The sequence below is a fragment of the Xenopus laevis genome, chromosome 7S, assembly GCF_017654675.1.
Source record: "Xenopus laevis strain J_2021 chromosome 7S, Xenopus_laevis_v10.1, whole genome shotgun sequence".
Classification (NCBI taxonomy): Eukaryota; Metazoa; Chordata; class Amphibia; order Anura; family Pipidae; genus Xenopus; species Xenopus laevis.
Genome location: NC_054384.1, coordinates 39,812,433 through 39,833,261, shown reverse-complemented (window position 1 = coordinate 39,833,261; position 20,829 = coordinate 39,812,433). Strand labels below are relative to the sequence as shown.

Below are 20,829 nucleotides of genomic sequence, written 5' to 3'. Positions count from 1 at the left end.
TTGTTCCAGTAACGCCACCATTAAATCGAAGGAACATTTATTGAGAATGGATTCCCACTTCGTGCGGAATGCTTCATCCCCTCCAAACATCGTGGGTCTTAAGTGGGAGCGCAAATCTCTGGGGATTCTTTGTACTTTCACATATTCAGCGAGCGTCATGGAATGTAAGTCCCAGGCCACTTTTTTTCTTTGCAGCCTTTCCAAATCTTTAAGATCACATATAATATCATTTTGGGAGAGAAATTCACTGTTGCCTTTCACTGCACCTGTGATTCTTATAACATCTTCATTGGTATATGCAAACGTCATATTGCTTTTGTGGTGCTCACCTTGCGAAGGACGGAATCAATTCAATTCAATTTAGGTCGCACTCACTTGTCTGCAATTTTGTTCCCGGGTGCACTTTTCCCACGTGTCCTTCCACACGAATATAACTCTTGTTAGGAATTCAAACGGGCAGCACTCCGATTAAAATAAAAGCCTTTATTTCTCACATGCAGGGCAACAGCAGAGCAACGTTTCGAGCCACCTGGCTCTTTATGAAGCTAATTGACATGTGTACATTTCCTCCTTTTATCCTAACATAACACAGCAGCATCTAGTGCTAGACACTTTACAGAGATGGGACATGCTGTTAATCAGTTAAAATTCCAAATAGTGGAGACAGTACAAAGGATGAGAAGGGGTGGTAATCGCCTAAAAAAACTACTGTACAGAGAAGCCTGGTGGATTCGGAAGTTAGATAGTCTGTCACCAAATGGATTGAACATGGAATATGACTTGGTTCCTGTTTTTAGATAACTTATTGGTTTTAACATTGTTTTAATGTCCTTCCCCTTTTTTCACAGTTTTTTATCTCGATACAATTTGGCTACATAGAGAATGGAACATTATAACAAGATAAGTGAAGTCTTGTATCGTTTTTGTGATATATTGTTTCTTTACCTGTACCAATGTTAATGGAGCACTAGATGCTGCTGTGTTATGTTAGGATAAAAGGAGGAAATGTACACATGTCAATTAGCTTGATAAAGAGCCAGGTGGCTCGAAACGTTGCTCTGCTTTTGCCCTGCATGTGAGAAATAAAGGCTTTTATTTCAATCGGAGTGCTGCCCGTTTGAATTCCTATTAGATATGAAAAATGGCATAGCACTCACCCAATATTATAATTTAGTCTCACTCAACCAACAATTTTTGGCGGTGCAGGAGGCAAAAAAATATATAATTAGGAAGATATAGACAGTGTCTCCATTTTGCACACGGTGACTTATACTAACATATGGTCATTATGAGGAACTCCAGTACTTTTAGCCATCCATTTAAAATACCTATGACTCAATATAGTTTTTAAAAAGTATAAACTTTAATTCATCACTATTAAAAAAATATTTTTTTTCAAATCATGTGTACAAAGTTGATATTAATTCATTTAACCTTTAAAAATACAATATATAGAATATTACAGTTAATGAAACAATTGCGTATAAATTGGTGTATTAAGATTAATTGATGAGAAAGAGTTAATGCTTCAAGCTTGCATTAGACAGTCCATGGATTCCTATTTGAGGAAAAAGAGATTGGTGTGGGAAAGAAATGTCGGAGGAATAAATCACTGAAGGCACCCGCTCTAAATTGTTTGAAAAAAGTCTCTGAAAGAATTCCGCGTGCTGGAAGTAATTAGAATCATTTGTTACTTTTAAGAAACATAGTATCCTGTGTAGAGAAGAATGCTGAAAGCATGTAACAATGTAAGCCGCCTTCACTTCTTCTGCTGCCGTATCGGTTTACCAACAGCTTGTGAAGCAGTAAATTGATGGCTGATTGACTCACTGTGCGCCGGCTGCAATATAAATGCCTGCAAGTAAGCCGCCCCAAGTATACGTTACCCTCAGTTCAAGGTCTGCATTAATGTCTTTTTGTCCAGACTCGGATAACTCAGACGAGGGAATGCACGTGTGTCTCCAGATTTTTTACGGCTTGTTCAAGTAACATCCAGACTTATCGCAATCTTTGGTTAAGAGCGGTTGAGAGCGGGTGATTCCTCCATCATGACACGCCAACGCGCGTTTCACCAAACAGGCTTCGTCAGGGCGTAATGATGTCATTACCTGGCAACTTATTTAAATGCCTGAGAGTGAAGTACGTCAGGATATTAAGCCAATGAACTTGCTATTTGTACATACAACTTTTTTAACGTTTTTTTACACACAGATTAATTATTTAATATAATCCATTAATTATATTATAAAGTGTCATAGGTCATCTCCACATTTGAATTAATCAATTATCACTTAAATTTTTTAGTTTATGTTCATCACCATATTTAACTATGGCAAGTTATGAGAACAGAGCAGCTTTGCTTGCATAGGCTATAAGAAAAACAAAACAGGACAAAAAACGAATCATTAACAATCAAATGGTAATAGATAAACTTTTTCACAAGAATACTCCAAATTTAATGTCTTCATTTAAGCCATTAGGCCATTTTGTATTAAGCTCATAAATCCATTGTAACTCTTTTCTGAGCAAAATTTTGTCTATATCACCACCACGAATGCCCAGTGTGACCTGCTCGAGGCCCACTGCTTTTAGATTTTTTACATTACCACTATGTACAGAATTGAAGTGGCGGGCGACTGTGCTTTTTGTTGATTTCCTTCTTATGTCGCCCACATGCTCCAATATCCTTGTTCCTAATGTCCTCTTGGTTTTCCCAACGTATCTTATGGGACATTCGCATTCAATTAAGTATATTACTCCTTTGGTTTGACAATTAATAAAATCATGTATCTTGTACTTCTTTCCATTATTTATATGATTAATTTGAGTACATTTTTTTATAAACGTGCAGCATTTGCAATGGCCACATTTATACATGCCACGTTGTCGTTCGGGTAGCCAAGTAGTGACCTGCTCAGCTCTGGAGCCAATATAATGACTTCTAGTAAGTTTGTCTTTTAAGGAAGGGGCTCTCCTTGCTGTCATCCTCGGATAGTTTCCTATCCAAGTTTGAACATCTGGATCTGCCGAAAGAAGGTCCCAATTATTTTTCAAGATATTTTGTATATTTCCCCATTGATTGTTATATTCTGTAATGAATCTTATTACAGTGTTATCATCTTTTTTCTTTGATTTGTACAGCAACTCTGAGCGTGCTGTTCCTTTTGCTCTCATGAGCCCTGTATTTATGGATTTTTTGTCATAACCTCGATTGTCAAGTCTTTCTGTTAGTTCCAGAGCTTGAAAATTAAAATCGTCATCATAGGTACAATTTCTGCGAATACGCAGAAATTGTCCAATCGGTATACCTTTGATTAGGGACTCTGGATGGTGGCTTTCAGCCCTTAGGAGGGTATTAGTAGCTGTAGTTTTTCTATATGTTTTTGTGCACAAAATGCCATCTTTCTTGAAAATTAATAAATCCAAAAAAGCTATTTCTTGTTCATGAAAACTAAAAGTGAGTTTGATATTTTTGTCATTGGTATTTAACTCATCTACAAATCTATGGAGTTGGGGTGACCCACCCTCCCATAGTAGAAGTATATCATCCACATATCTCACCCAGAGAGCCACGTGTTCACCGGCCCATGTCTCCATTACCGTATGGACCTCTAGGTCCTCCCAGCGGCCTAAGTGCAGGCAGGCATATGTCGGGGCGCACGTGGCTCCCATTGCTGTTCCTCTAATCTGTCGGTAGAACCTATCATCAAACACAAAGACATTGTTATTGAGTATGAAATCCAAACATCTTAAAATAAAATCAGAATGTTTTTGATATTTATGTCCTCTGCTGTACAAATAATCACAGCATGCTTTTAAACCTATATTGTGCGGGATTGATGAATAAAGGCTTTCAACGTCTAAAGTTACAAGCAAAGTAGTTTCAGAGATGGGGAGTTGATCAATTTTTCTGATTACATCTGTTGTGTCCAATACAAATGAGGATAGAGTTGGAAGAAAAATCCTCAAACTTTCATCGACATATTTACTTAATGGCTCAGTGATACTTCCCATCCCTGAAACTATTGGACGTCCTGGTGGATTGTCTAAACTTTTATGTATCTTAGGGATCACATAGAAAGTGGGGGTAGTGGGATCACTTACATACAGAAAATCAAACTCCTTCTTCGAGATAATCCCTTCTTGTCTAGCGGTTAACAGTAGCTGTTCAAGCCTATTTTGAATAGTGATTTTTGGATCGGCTGGTAGGATCTGATATTGTTGTCTGTCACTTAATTGTCTCTTTACTTCTTGTTTATATTTACTTTCCTCCATTAGAACAACATTACCTCCCTTATCTGCCACCTTTATTATTAAATCTTTTTTCCTACCCAAATCGGCTAGTGCTATCCGCTCACCTCTTGTTAGATTGTCTGAAGTAATAGGGGTTACTGAAAGGGCCAGAATTTCTTTTTCAACTCTTTGTACAAATGCTCTAATAATGGCTTTTGTATTTAGTGACTCAGACTGGGAGTCCGATATAAATGAGGTGTTTGACAATAATTCAACAGTAGAGAGTATATCAGAAACAGAGGCTCAATCATTGGTTGCTGAATTCAAGGTATACAAAAAAACATTAATTCAACAGATGCGCCTAAGATGGGAGATTTCCAGTTTGGAAAATTATGTAAAATCTAAAATGGTCCCAAGAGGGCTACGTTTAAAAAAAACCCCAGGTCAAAACTTGAAAAAAAGTGGGGGTCAGGAATTTATAGATAAATGGAATAACATTCTGTCAGAATGTTCCTTGAAACTAATGCAACTAATGATTGATGAAAGCACAAGAAACATCTTACAGATTAACAAACAAGTAGAACTAGAAAAACGAACTTTAGAAAAAAAAAAGGAAGACAAGCAATTTGCAGAACTAAATGAGAATGTCAAAAAAGATTTAATGAAAATTCAGCAAGAGATAAAAATTCGGAAAAAGAGAAAATTTATAAGAGATACGGATGATTACAAAAAAGGTCAAGTTTATGCTTTACAAGAGTCTCAAAATAGCATGAGTGACAGTGAACAAGAGGTCAGTGAGGCTAGGTATAGAAAAAAGTATTCAAAAAACGGGGAAAAAGACCGACAAGGCGATCAAAGAGAAAAAGATGGCCAAATACAATTAAGAGACAGGACGAAATGGGGTTACCCGTCCAAGAGCAGATACAGGAAGAAGATTCAATAAATGAACTGCAAATAGTGAACCTGTCAAGCTTAGAATTATCCGATTCTCATATTTCATTATTGAAAAAAGGATTGAGTTTCTGTCCAACCAATAAGCTTGATAGGTTCAAAGTTGTAAAAGATCTTCATCTATTTGCACGCCGGTTAACCTTAAAGAAATTATATAACAATATGCCGGAACGAACGACCCTAACCACTAATGATAATTTAGGGGTTGATTTATTGCAGTCACTTTTGAGTGAATCTGACCCAAGGGAAGACGCAGATAGTAATGAAGAAGTGGGCTTTTCCTCTTTAAAGAAAAAGTCCACATACATGCCAAATTTGTCTCAAGTACCCAACATTAGAGCATTTGTACAAAGAGTTGAAAAAGAAATTCTGGCCCTTTCAGTAACCCCTATTACTTCAGACAATCTAACAAGAGGTGAGCGGATAGCACTAGCCGATTTGGGTAGGAAAAAAGATTTAATAATAAAGGTGGCAGATAAGGGAGGTAAGGTTGTTCTAATGGAGGAAAGTAAATATAAACAAGAAGTAAAGAGACAATTAAGTGACAGACAACAATATCAGATCCTACCAGCCGATCCAAAAATCACTATTCAAAATAGGCTTGAACAGCTACTGTTAACCGCTAGACAAGAAGGGATTATCTCGAAGAAGGAGTTTGATTTTCTGTATGTAAGTGATCCCACTACCCCCACTTTCTATGTGATCCCTAAGATACATAAAAGTTTAGACAATCCACCAGGACGTCCAATAGTTTCAGGGATGGGAAGTATCACTGAGCCATTAAGTAAATATGTCGATGAAAGTTTGAGGATTTTTCTTCCAACTCTATCCTCATTTGTATTGGACACAACAGATGTAATCAGAAAAATTGATCAACTCCCCATCTCTGAAACTACTTTGCTTGTAACTTTAGACGTTGAAAGCCTTTATTCATCAATCCCGCACAATATAGGTTTAAAAGCATGCTGTGATTATTTGTACAGCAGAGGACATAAATATCAAAAACATTCTGATTTTATTTTAAGATGTTTGGATTTCATACTCAATAACAATGTCTTTGTGTTTGATGATAGGTTCTACCGACAGATTAGAGGAACAGCAATGGGAGCCACGTGCGCCCCGACATATGCCTGCCTGCACTTAGGCCGCTGGGAGGACCTAGAGGTCCATACGGTAATGGAGACATGGGCCGGTGAACACGTGGCTCTCTGGGTGAGATATGTGGATGATATACTTCTACTATGGGAGGGTGGGTCACCCCAACTCCATAGAATTGTAGATGAGTTAAATACCAATGACAAAAATATCAAACTCACTTTTAGTTTTCATGAACAAGAAATAGCTTTTTTGGATTTATTAATTTTCAAGAAAGATGGCATTTTGTGCACAAAAACATATAGAAAAACTACAGCTACTAATACCCTCCTAAGGGCTGAAAGCCACCATCCAGAGTCCCTAATCAAAGGTATACCGATTGGACAATTTCTGCGTATTCGCAGAAATTGTACCTATGATGACGATTTTAATTTTCAAGCTCTGGAACTAACAGAAAGACTTGACAATCGAGGTTATGACAAAAAATCCATAAATACAGGGCTCATGAGAGCAAAAGGAACAGCACGCTCAGAGTTGCTGTACAAATCAAAGAAAAAAGATGATAACACTGTAATAAGATTCATTACAGAATATAACAATCAATGGGGAAATATACAAAATATCTTGAAAAATAATTGGGACCTTCTTTCGGCAGATCCAGATGTTCAAACTTGGATAGGAAACTATCCGAGGATGACAGCAAGGAGAGCCCCTTCCTTAAAAGACAAACTTACTAGAAGTCATTATATTGGCTCCAGAGCTGAGCAGGTCACTACTTGGCTACCCGAACGACAACGTGGCATGTATAAATGTGGCCATTGCAAATGCTGCACGTTTATAAAAAAATGTACTCAAATTAATCATATAAATAATGGAAAGAAGTACAAGATACATGATTTTATTAATTGTCAAACCAAAGGAGTAATATACTTAATTGAATGCGAATGTCCCATAAGATACGTTGGGAAAACCAAGAGGACATTAGGAACAAGGATATTGGAGCATGTGGGCGACATAAGAAGGAAATCAACAAAAAGCACAGTCGCCCGCCACTTCAATTCTGTACATAGTGGTAATGTAAAAAATCTAAAAGCAGTGGGCCTCGAGCAGGTCACACTGGGCATTCGTGGTGGTGATATAGACAAAATTTTGCTCAGAAAAGAGTTACAATGGATTTATGAGCTTAATACAAAATGGCCTAATGGCTTAAATGAAGACATTAAATTTGGAGTATTCTTGTGAAAAAGTTTATCTATTACCATTTGATTGTTAATGATTCGTTTTTTGTCCTGTTTTGTTTTTCTTATAGCCTATGCAAGCAAAGCTGCTCTGTTCTCATAACTTGCCATAGTTAAATATGGTGATGAACATAAACTAAAAAATTTAAGTGATAATTGATTAATTCAAATGTGGAGATGACCTATGACACTTTATAATATAATTAATGGATTATATTAAATAATTAATCTGTGTGTAAAAAAACTTTAAAAAAGTTGTATGTACAAATAGCAAGTTCATTGGCTTAATATCCTGACGTACTTCACTCTCAGGCATTTAAATAAGTTGCCAGGTAATGACATCATTACGCCCTGACGAAGCCTGTTTGGTGAAACGCGCGTTGGCGTGTCATGATGGAGGAATCACCCGCTCTCAACCGCTCTTAACCAAAGATTGCGATAAGTCTGGATGTTACTTGAACAAGCCGTAAAAAATCTGGAGACACACGTGCATTCCCTCGTCTGAGTTATCCGAGTCTGGACAAAAAGACATTAATGCAGACCTTGAACTGAGGGTAACGTATACTTGGGGCGGCTTACTTGCAGGCATTTATATTGCAGCCGGCGCACAGTGAGTCAATCAGCCATCGATTTACTGCTTCACAAGCTGTTGGTAAACCGATACGGCAGCAGAAGAAGTGAAGTCGGCTTACATTGTTACATGCTTTCAGCATTCTTCTCTACACAGGATACTATGTTTCTTAAAAGTAACAAATGATTCTAATTACTTCCAGCACGCGGAATTCTTTCAGAGACTTTTTTCAAACAATTTAGAGCGGGTGCCTTCAGTGATTTATTCCTCCGACATTTCTTTCCCACATCAATCTCTTTTTCCTCAAATAGGAATCCATGGACTGTCTAATGCAAGCTTGAAGCATTAACTCTTTCTCATCAATTAATCTTAATACACCAATTTATACGCAATTGTTTCATTAACTGTAATATTCTATATATTGTATTTTTAAAGGTTAAATGAATTAATATCAACTTTGTACACATGATTTGAAAAAAAATATTTTTTTAATAGTGATGAATTAAAGTTTATACTTTTGAAAAACTATATTGAGTCATAGGTATTTTAAATGGATGGCTAAAAGTACTGGAGTTCCTCATAATGACCATATGTTAGTATAAGTCACCGTGTGCAAAATGGAGACACTGTCTATATCTTCCGTTTGAATTCCTAACAAGAGTTATATTCGTGTGGAAGGACACGTGGGAAAAGTGCACCCGGGAACAAAATTGCAGACAAGTGAGTGCGACCTAAATTGAATTGAATTCATACTTTAGTGGACCCTACAGGGCAGGTTTAGAGACAGCTGTAAACATCTTCTTTCTAGTCTTTGCCTTATAATCTATAATAACTGAAACTATAGAAGTAATTGCTGTTTTTCCCGTTCACTTTTCCATGTATTGAAGGCTTAAGCAAATTCTAAAATATCCTTTGTTTGTTCTGTCTGTTTAGCAATGTGTACTTCCAAAGATTAGCACATCAATTCATCCATGTCTCTATAAATGCCAGTAATGTCATATGTACCACTAATTAAAATCAGCTTAAGCTCTTATTCAATAGCTAAAATGAATTTACACTGAAATATATATTTGCATTTACCCAACCTTATCTAGATGAATGCATCTGAAATATGTTTACAATGCCAAAGCAGCATTATAAGCAGAATTTCTTTTAAATGGGTTGTTCACCTTAAAATTAGCTTTTATGAATAGTGATAGCCTGAGACAATATTCAATTGATTTCATTTTTTTTGTGTTTTACATTAGATTTGTATTCAGCAGCTCTCCAGTCATCAATATAGTTACCAAGGTTCAAAGTACCCTAAAAAAAACTATAAAAAAATAAAAAATGAAGGCCAGAAGTTGCTTACAATTAGTCATTCTATATCACATTAAAAGTTAACTCAAAGGCGAGCCACCCCTTTAAATAGAAAATTATGGGCATACATATGAGTGAAGGGGGAAGACTCGCTGGTTAAGCCATTGAGTTTAATTATTAGAGTATTGAACACCTGCAGTATGGAACACCTGCAGTATAGAACAGGGCGATTGCCTCTTAAAGGTTTTAGAAAAAGCCCTTCCATATCCCAATCTAATTATCATCTAATATTACTGTCACTTGTTTTAATGCTGCTCAAAAACAGACACATCTTTCAGTTTCCACTAATTTTTGTGCAGTTTTTGCCATTTTCTTGTATCTATTTGTACCAGCTGTCCTAAATTTTGTGCTTTGCTTTGATGAAATCCCCAAATTATTGAACTATTTAAAATATTTTCATAAAAAAACAGCATTGTTTTTTATGTGCCATTTAACATGATCCAGTCTATTGAAGACAATCTGGGAACAGCATTCTGGTTAGTAGCACCTATACTTATATCTAAGCAATTAAAGACAGACAAGCGCTTGAAGCATGGAGATCAGCGGGATGGGGGGTTGGGAAAAGGGGGGGGGGGTAAAAAAGAAAAAAAGGAAGTGTAGTAGATTGGTTTACTGATTTATAATAATATATTTAAGTGATTTGTACCATCACCCTCCATAGTACATGCAGATAATGATAGTTTAACAACTACTTTAGTTGTCAGATAATAAAGTGCAATGTGTATATAAATTAGTAGTTACAGGTAGGTCCATAAATATTTGGGCAGAGACAACTTTTTTCTGATTTTGGTTCTGTACATTACCACAATGAATTTTAAATGAAAGATGCAATTGAACTGCAGACTTTCAGCTTTAATTCAGTGGGTTGAACAAAAAGATTGCATAATAATGTGTGGAATTAAAACCTTTTTTTTAACACAATCACTTAATTTCTGTGCAGATTCTGTCCAGTGGAGTTCACCGGTGTCATCTTCAGACACTTCAGTAATCTTCGGAATGAGACTGGCAATTCGGCAATTTTTGTGAGTTTCGGCGCATGCGCAGTTGTCGCTGAACAGAAAATGGCTCCAACTGTGCATGTGCCACTTTGCCGGGCTCATTCAGAAGATTACCGAAGAGAAGAAGATGTTGCCCGTGAACTCGCACTTGCCGCTCAGTTCGGAGGAGGAGAGCACTTCGGACTCGGACAGCAGTTCTGTCTCCAGCCAGGTGTCGGAGGAGAGCATTCGCTTTTGCTGAACCAGCATCTCCAGTCCGACCACTAAGTCACCCTCTCCGACCCCCTTGGTAAAAAGTCCCCAACTCTCAGCGGATTTCCCCATGACCCTCCCAGTGGCCTCAATGTGGGGGGCCTATGCACCGATTTCCCCTTTCTGCACGTCCGCATTAAAACCGAGGATAGTAGCTCATGACGACAGGTAGAATGTAAATGCTGTGTGTGGCATTAGCAACAGGATACAGCACAGACTCGCTGCCTCTCTTACCAGAAGAACATTTTGGAGCAGAAGTTGGCATTCTGCACTGGGTTAACTTTTCTTCCCTTTGGCACGGGCTGCATTCTCTTTGCTTTCAAATATTCCGCTACACGCAAAGGTAACCAGGCGCAGAGAAGCACTAACAGCACCGGCACAATTCTTGCAACTTAACACTTCAACTGGCCCAGCACTCAGGAACAGTATTGGCACGCAGCTTTACCCCATGTTTCATCTCTAATCTCCAAATACACTCCTTCACGAAACCTACGCTCTGCTTCTGATCTTCGCCTCACTTCTCCTCTGATCACTTCTGCCCATTCTCACCTACAAGACTTCTCTCGGGCTTCTGCTTTTCTCTGGAACTCTCTGCCACAAGCTGTCAGACTTTCTCCTTCTTTCCAAACTTTCAAGCGTTCCTTAAAGACCCATCTGTTTAAAGAGACTTATTCAATGTACCTTAATTAATCATTGCTGTATCAAAAATGACAAAATGTTTATATAATCCTAATGTCTCAATTGTACCCTAACCTTTTAATTTGTAAACTCTAATCTCTAGGTCCTTCTAACCCTATTGTATTCTGTAATCCTTGTTTGTTATCTACCATTTATTCCCTGTTTGCTATAACTGCAGTAAAGCACTGCATATCTTGACAGCACTATATAAATAAATGATGATGATGATGATGATGTCTCCGTCTACCCTTGTATCCTAGACATCTGGTTGGCTGCCTGCTTCTTACCAAGGACCAAACTCCTTCACATGCTGTCATTAGAATATGGGAGATCCAGCACCGCACGATGGATTATTGCCATGTCACCTTATCTGAAGATGAGTAGAAGCGGAGTTTCGGTGAGTTTTTTCTTAATAAAGGCTTTGCGATTTTAAAGTTTAATTTGTCATGGTGTTTTTTTTTAACGATGTATACTAACGAATTTTTTCAAAATAGTTTTTTGATGTTACTGGTCCTTTACATCCCTTTTAACCACAATCTGTTTAGGCCTAGCTCTGCTCTCTTCCTCACCACTGCTAGAGTTAGTTGCAGCAACTTTATAATCACTAATTCAACAGCTGCTCAGAGTCCGCTGAGCATGAGTGTCGCAGACACTTTCCATGATGGTGACCCCCTGTGAAGTCTTAGATCATTGCTGTTACTGAGATGCTGAAACTTTAGGCTGGTGCAATAAATTCATAATATAAAATATAGCATTTTAGCCATATTAATTTTAAGGGTTTAGTTCTCCTTTAAGTCTACTAAAAATCATTGATGAATTAAACCCAATAGGATTGTTGCCTCTAATAATGACTAATTATATCTTACATCAAACAACAGCCAAAACACTATTTTATGCCCTTATTCCCCATAGGCTTGGCTAACTTTTTTTGGTCGAAGGATAATCCTTCGATCATTGGATTAAAATCCTTCGAAAGTATTTGCGCAAAATCCTTCGACTTCGATATTCGAAGTCGAAGGATTTTCATTCCCCAGTCGAATATCGAGGGATAATTAACCCTCGATATTCGACCCTTCATGCATCTGCCCCTTAATGTAGATTAATATTTTTAAAAGAAACATTTTAGTGTCAGTATCTCTTTAAGATCTGAGTCCTTATATGAGCTCTGTGTACTGTGTATATTTATTGTATTTATTGCTTGACTTGTCCTCCCTGCTTGTACTTTTTATACATGTACTTTTATTTATATTCATCATCATCATTTATTTATAGCGTCGCAATATAATGTATGCATTATACGGTGTTGTGGCTCCTTAACAGCTCTCTACAAATAAAGTTATAAATACATACAAGTACAAAAAGGAAATCATTTTTAAAAATATGAATTATTTGATTAATTGAGTCTGAAAGTTGGCCTTCCCATGATTAAGAGCTTTTAGGATAATTGGTTTCAGTAACGTAACTACGCAGTGCGGGGCTTGGGTGCAGACTTTGCAGTCAGGCACCCACCCCCCTCCAAAAGAGGACATGTCAACAGATTCACGTGTGCATTAACCGTCATCAGGCCCCCAAGGGGGTGCGGGCCATTGTGCAGATGCACCCCTCAGTATTTCCGCCACTGATGGATTTCTAGATAACAGATCCTATACCTGTATTGAGTTTAAGGGCATTTTTTTAAGTTTGTTTTTGTCAGTTTCTAATGCAACAATTTATTCTACGAGCTTTTAAACACATATCAAGCACAAGAAAATGCATCAAATTGTATCTAAAAATACCTGATGAAACGTGAATGGAATAAAATGCATCTCTGACTGCTTATGAGAACATCCAGCCAGAATATAATGGAATAGGTGTGCTCAAACCCGTATCTCAAATGTACATCAAATGCATAAAGAAAACCTGTGTTTAAGAGGGTTTCCATACAAAGCATGCAGTAGTAATAATAATCTGTGGAAGAAGTTGGTAACTTAGAATTTTAAATATCTAACTCTGAAATGTGTCATCATAAATGACCACATGGTGGTGATATAACCATGTATATAATGTTTGGCTTGACTCTAGATAAAATACGTCTTGAATGGATATTAGGCAACTAGTGCATTTAATAAAAAGTCTTAAGTTTGTCCATTTCTAGTAACTCATAACAACCAACTAGATGGTTGATTTCAAACAGCTGACTAGTAGTGATGGGCAAATAAATTTGGCAGGCACAAATTTGTGGCGAATTTCCGACTTTCGTCGGCAGCATATGAATTCGCAAAACTGCGGCAGAAATTTGCTGACGAAAAATCCGCTGCGACAAAAAAAATTGTTGCGCGTTAAAATTATTCAGACTCCCGTTGACTTTAATGCATTTGGACAAAATAGTGGCAGTGGTATAAAAATTTCTACTTGTGTCAATTATTATGCCGCTCATTGACTACAATGCATTTCGCAAATTTTTCGCCGTTTCACAAATTTTGCAATAAATTCAAGAATTTTTCTGGCAAATCAATTAGCCCATCACTACTGACTAAAAATTGCTACCTCCTGAAATCACACTTTATGCACCCTAAGTGCTGGTCTTTGTTTTCTAGTATGGTCTAAAATACAGATGAAAGATACAGTGCAGCTGTAGCTGTGTAGTATCAATATTGCTTTGCTTTGCAACCAAAGTGCAAAAAAAGACAACAGGTCCTCTGCACTCACACATTATCAATAAATACTTTTGGAGCAAAACAAAAGCACACCATACCTGGATGCAGGTAAAGTGTGTAAAAAAAAAAAATAATGCTAAAAACTGGTTGTTTAAAAAAAAAAAAAAAAAAAAAAAGTACAAATAATTACATTTTTGAAGAATTCTGTATAAAAATTTTAATAAACAAAAAAAAATAATTGCTTCATAAACAAGTGTTTTTCATACCTGAGTGTTGCAGTACTCTTTTGTTGTTATATGTATGTATATATATATTTCTCTAGACTGGCCCTCCCTGTCAGTGCAGAACGCCTGGGGTTAAGTATCCACCTCCGGAGGCAGGACAGAAGAATAGAAAAAACTTCAGCTTCACCCTCCCTATATATAGCCATGCTCCTCCTGTATCCTGCAGTTTTTTTCTTCTGTCCTGCTGGAGGTTAGGACAGTCATTTTTTTTTTTTTTTTTTTTTTATTTTATTTGTTATTCTTTTTATTTTTTTATTGTTTAGGATTGCCTTTTTTTCAGGCAAGAAGGGTAATTCTGTCCATAGACAGTTCCAATTTCACCACAAACTACTCTAACAGCAGTGAGTAGGCTGGTGTTCAGGCGCAGTCAAATCTCTCAGAGATGAATACTGTCTGCCTGCATCAGGGGCAGTGTAGGCAGAGAAAGCGCACTGCACAACTCAAGGAATGTGTACAGCACAAAACTTGGGACCGCACGACAAACTCTAAGTCCCCACGAGTCTTACCGGAATAGCAGGCGCGCACACCGCAGCCGCATTTCCGGATTGAAATTGGCGCCAAAGCGTCTTGCGCAGCAGACGCGGCCGCCATCTTGGATTCACTTGGCGCGCTGATCACAGCAGCGGATCACTTGCGGCCACATTTAGGCGAATATTCAGGTTAGAGGCTCTATTAAGAGTGCTATTGGTCGCTAACAGGGGCATTAGGAGGAAATGAGGGGTAAATAACCCATCTCACCCTCGGATTAACCGTTGTGTTCTTCCTTATCTCAGGCCTTTATGTATACTAGGACACAGGCCTTCACATACTAGGCTGGATCTGGAGGGGATACTTGGGTCATTATTATGGCATAACAGCGCTAGATGACCATGTATATATTGCATGATACTTAGTTTTCAGTCACTAAGTAGGGTTTTGTTTTTCTCATACAGATAACACTGATACCTTAAAATGGATATAAATACAGCGCTTGAGGATATTAGGAAGGACATGTCCAGTACAGCAACACCAAAAACTAGAAAGCCTACTGAGCGGAAAGGCCACACCCAAAGCAGAAAATGCAAAGTTTGCAAACATACATTACGGAAAGGGGAACAAGGTACATGCTTGGATTGTTTACAACCACCGCTTTCGGCTCCAACATTATCTCCACAAATACTGTCTCAAGATATACAAGATAGTCCTCATATAGATCAAGCACAAGCTCCAAATCCCTCCACGTCAGCGAATCCTTCCACATCCTCCAAACCTCCTCAGTTAGAGGAGCTATTTGACTGGATTAAATCTACTATCCAATCATCCATCAGTCAGCCGTCTCTCCCTAGTAAGAAACGCAAAGCACAACTATCTCTAGACACTGACTCATCAGAGTCACATGAGAACACTGACCAAGATAGCGAACCAGAACTGGGAGAGCTTTCGCTTAGTGATAGATCATCCGATGACTCAGACTCAGAACATCAGTACCGCTCTATAGCAGGCCCAGACATAGCTAAGCGTCTGTTAAGGGAGATGTTAGCCACACTTGAAATTAAAGATGAGACGACCACCACATCAAAGGCGGATAAAGTTTTGGGTGTTCAGCCTCGAAAGTCGAGAGCTTTTCCTGTGTTTAAATCCGTGTCTCAAGTAATCGAAAATGAATGGTCAAGACCAGGTCACCGTTTTTCACTAACTCAGAGGTTCCAAAGTACTTATCCCATACCAGAAGAACAACAGACTTTGGGACAAAGCTCCCAAGGTAGATTCTGCTATTGCTCGCCTCTCCAAGAATACCACACTTCCAACTGAGGAAGCTGCATTTAAGGAACCCATGGATAAAAAAATGGAGGTCGCATTGAGGAAGGGTTTCACACATTCTACCGCATTGCTTCGACCAGCAATAGCGGCAGCAGGTCTAGCACGCACATCTAGGTTCTGGTGTCAGGAACTGCTCAAAACTCCCAAATCGCAGGAGGAACTGCAGGAGGAACTATTTCGTATCAGTTCAGCTCTAGCTTTTTTGTCCGATGCTGCAATGGATACAGTGAAACTAGCAGCCAAGGCCAGCATGGACAATGTTGTTGCCAGGAGGGCCCTGTGGTTGCGCCATTGGTCTGGCGACACAGCATCCAAAAATAAATTACTTAATCTACGTTTCATGGGAGATACACTTTTTGGACCGGATCTCAAACAGATCATAACGGAGGTTACGGGAGGGAAGAGCACCTTCCTCCCATCTGGGAAAAGACCTCGGCCTGACCAACAAGGTAGACCATACAATAGGCAATGGGGGTCCCACAGTCGCTCCTTTCGCCCCTTTAGAAACACTTCGTTTCGTCCCAACCAAACCAGTGGAGAATCCAAAAAAGGCAGACCATCCTGGTCCAACCAATCCAGGCAGACCAGAAAGCCAGGTCCACCAAAAACACCTTCCACCTGACTCACACACCACTCGCACAGGAGGGGTAGGAGGTCGCCTTCAAACATTCTTACCAATCTGGCAAACTCACACTCAAGACAGTTGGGTATTAACGATCATCAAAGAAGGCTATCACATCCCATTCAACGACCTCCCTCCTCGCTCATTCAAACGGTCCACCATTCCAAGAAACCAACACAAACTGCAGGCTCTCATTTCTGTCGTCACAGACTTGCTCCATCAAGGAGTCATCACCAAAATTCCTCCGCCAGAGAGGTTCAAAGGTTTTTACTCCAATTTATTTCTGGTCACAAAAAAAGAAGGAACTTTCCGACCAGTCCTCAATCTGAAACCTCTCAACATTTTCGTATCCAAGCAAAAATTCCGCATGGAATCAATTCGTTCAGTTCTGATGTCAATGACAGCAAACTGTTACATGACCAAAATAGACCTTCGAGACGCCTACTTACACATCCCCATCAGGGAACAATCTCAACAGTACTTGAGATTCACGATTCTAGAAGACCATTACCAGTTCAGGGCACTTCCCTTCGGACTGTGCACAGCACCAAGGGTGTTCACCAAAATACTCAGTCCACTCCTGGCACACCTCAGGCGCATGGGGATTACACTGACTGTGTATCTGGACGATCTTCTCATTCGCTCCACGTCATACGAACAAAGTCTGAAGGACACCAGTCTATGTGTCCACGTACTCCAACAACACGGTTGGCTCATACATCAGACCAAGAGCCAGCTCATTCCAACACAACGCATTCAATTTTTGGGGATGTGGCTGGACTCTTCGTCACAGACAATCTCTCTCACGGAGGAGAAGATCCATACCATCATTTCCAATGCACAACAAGTCTGCTGTCAGCAGACAGTCACGTCAAAGTGTTGCCTGACATTGTTGGGGTACATGGTAGCAGCCTTGGAAGCACTTCCTTTCGGCAGATTCCACATGAGGGAGTTCCAAAATAATTTCCTCCGCTGTTGGAACAAAGATCATTTCGATCTCACACAACAGATTCCTGTGACCAGTCCTGTCAAACAGTCCTTACGAGGGTGGACATCACCTCAGACCCTCAGCAGGGGGAGATCCTGGGTCTTACACCAGTGGACTGTGGTGACCACCGATGCCAGCCTCAAGGGCTGGGAAGCATGGGTGTCCGCAGAAAATTTTCCAGGGTGGGGCAAGGAGGCATCTGTGGGCAGGCCTGTGAGATAGGTGGGTGTGTCACTGCCATCAGGGGGTGGAGCTATGCCACGGCGATCAGCCGATCGCCCGATCGCCGGGTCAATCAATGCAATCCTGCACAGTTTCCCTAATTTGAAAAACCATCCAGGAAGTTTTGACCTGGGCAACCCTTCAAAATACCGGTTGTCTGACAAGTGGCAAACCTAGTTCACACAAAGATGGCAAAGTGGCAAGTTCATGTATAAATACCCCCAGAACTCACAAACAGATGGTACAGGGGGCAAGTTCATGTATAAATACCCCCAGAACTCAGAAGTACAAGGCTGCAGACTGCAATAGATAGGGCTTTCCTTCCTTCGTTTTCTCCCTCGCTGCAATCTGTGCTACTGGCCAATCAGATGCTCCCTGGCTGCTCTCTCTCTGTCACAGCTGAAGTAATACGATCCGGCAGCACCGTGACAAGGGAGGGGGGGAGCGAGCACCTAGGGAAGGAGCTAAAAGAAAACTCTGCTGCACAGAAGAAAAATCTTTGAGGGATCGCGACAGAAACCACAGTAAGCTGGGGCCAATGCACGAACAGGTGGAAACTTATGTGCACAGTCAGTGGCGTAATTTCGGATGCCAGGGCCCCCCTGCAAAGAAATTTTCAGGGCCCCCCTCTGTACAAAATAGTGGGAGATATGCTGACTGAACAGTGAGGAATAACAGTTGTGTTTTAGTGATTGTATTTGCCCATGGAAACAAAAAGCTTTTCACATAGCAGCAATGCGATTTCTCCTACCTCAGCTCTGTGTAAAAGCTCTTGCCTTAGCTCCCTGAAACTTCTTTAAACTGCAGCATTAAATAAACCCAATAGGCTTATTTTTTCTCCAATAAGGATTAATTATATCTAAGTTGGGATCAAGTACAAGCTACTGTTTTACTATTACACAGAAAAAGGAAATTATTTTTATTTCTATAAAATGGAGTCAATGGGAGACAGTTATTCTGTAATTTGGAACTCTCTAAATAACGGGTTTCCAGATAATGGATCCCATACCTGTATATACATTTTTTTAAGAAACTCTTTTCACACACTTTTTTTTTTTTGAGAAAAACTATGAATTCTGGTGGAAATCAACAAAAACACAAGTAGCATAGAAGCAAGCACAAGCTCCTCTCCTTCTGGAGCTGCCAGCTCCCCCCTCCCTCTCAGAAACTAAAGGTGGACTGGACTCCTTGACTGTGACTTACTTCCCTGCAGCTGCTGCACATTCATTTCTATGTGATCACTGAGACACTTGTTAGATAAGCAGGATCAAGCTGCAGCAGCACATTCACTTCTCACAAGTCTCAGTGATCACATAGAAATGAATGTGCAGCAGCTGCAGGGAAGTAAGTCAGTCTATGAGTCCAGTCCACCTTTAGTTTCTGAGAGGGAGGGGGAGTGACAGAAGTTTAGTGTGTAACGGAGAGAGAACAGAGAGCTTTAAAAACTCACGGAGGCTGCTGGCTGCTGCAGTGGGAATGGGGAGGCGGGTTGGTGTGCCTGTGCTGTGGCATCATCGTAAGAGGTCGGATCCCAGTCGGCAGCAGTTTTCTCAAGTGCAGCAGGCGCGCTGTGACGTGCTGCTGCGACGTTCTGCTCCTCTTCCGGCTCCCTCTCTGGCTTCCTGTTCACCGCTGGCCACTTCCACTGCACCGACTGGGGAGGGGGGTGGTGCGAAATGCTGCAGCCTAGTTTGGACACCCCTGCCCTAAATGATCCTGGCTGGTTGCACATACTGAGGAAGCAGGCCCCTGCCGGGCCCCCTGTACCTCCGGGCCCCCCTGCGACTGCGGGGTCTGCTTCCTCAGTAGTTACGCCACTGTGCACAGTCCCAGGGGGGGGGCACTGCCCCCTCTTGCCCCCCTCTGTGGACGCCCATGCTGGGAAGCAACTCTTCCACCCCTCAATTGCCAAGGTGTTTGGTCCCCAAGGGAGGCCACCCTTCCAATAAATGTGCTAGAAATAAGAGCGATAAGAAATGCTGTCCGACATTGGTCAAACGAGCTGCATGGCCTCCCTCTCAGGATTTAATCCGACAATGCCACGGCCGTGGCCTACCTAAACAAACAAGGGGGCACGCGCAGCGACAGAGCCATGAGAGAGATATCTCACATACTCGCATGGGCGGAGCTGAATGTTCCAGCCATATCAGCGGTCTTCATTCCGGGAGTTCTCAACTGGGAAGCGGACTACCTCAGCCGCCAACGCTTAGACCAGGGAAAGTGGGCACTACACCCAGAGGTGTTCGAGGTGGTCACATCCCGGTGGGGTCGACCAGACATAGACATTTTGGCATCAAAACACAATTTCAAGGTACCTACTTACTGCGCCAGGTCTCACGATCCGGGAGCAGTGTATGTGGACGCCTTAGTCATTCCTTGGAATTTCAGGATAGTCTATGCATTCCCCCCAGTGGTACTGTTGCCACGGATAATCCAGAAAATCAGAAGGGAGGGCGCATTGACGATCCTCATTGCTCCAGACTGGCCGAGGAGAGCGTGGTATTCAGAACTTGTCAAAATGTCAGTAGCTCCTCCTTGGAGACTACCTCTTCAGCCAGACCTTCTCCTTCAAGGTCCAATCAGACACGAAAACCTATCCATTCTACATTTAACGGCATGGCTATTGAATCCGAGATTTGGAGAGCAAAAGGGCCACGGACATTTTCATGAAGGCCAGAAAGCCAGCCACCACAAAAGCCTACTATAAGACTTGGAGGCGGTTCATGTTGTGGTGTGATTCTAAATCTTTACACTGGCACCAAACTTCCATTCAGATGATAGTGGAATTTCTGACTCAGGGTTTCCAGTTAGGGTTATCGCTAGCAACTCTAAAAGGCCAGATTTCAGCCCTTTCCTTGCTTTTACAACACCAGTGGGCAAGGGAACCTGACATCATCCAGTT

The 20,829-nt window shown here is 40.5% G+C and overlaps 1 protein-coding gene across 1 annotated transcript in view; it reads right to left on the bottom strand.

Annotated features, from left to right (window-relative positions):
• The window catches only part of LOC108703393 (pulmonary surfactant-associated protein D), a 29,464-nt gene extending 10,008 nt beyond the window's left edge, over positions 1-19,456 (bottom strand). The window contains exon 1 of the mRNA XM_041571147.1: positions 19,378-19,456. The gene's annotated coding sequence lies outside the window, so the exon portion shown is untranslated. The remainder of the gene's footprint in view (positions 1-19,377) is intronic.
• Between the last annotated feature and the right edge of the window lie 1,373 nt (positions 19,457-20,829).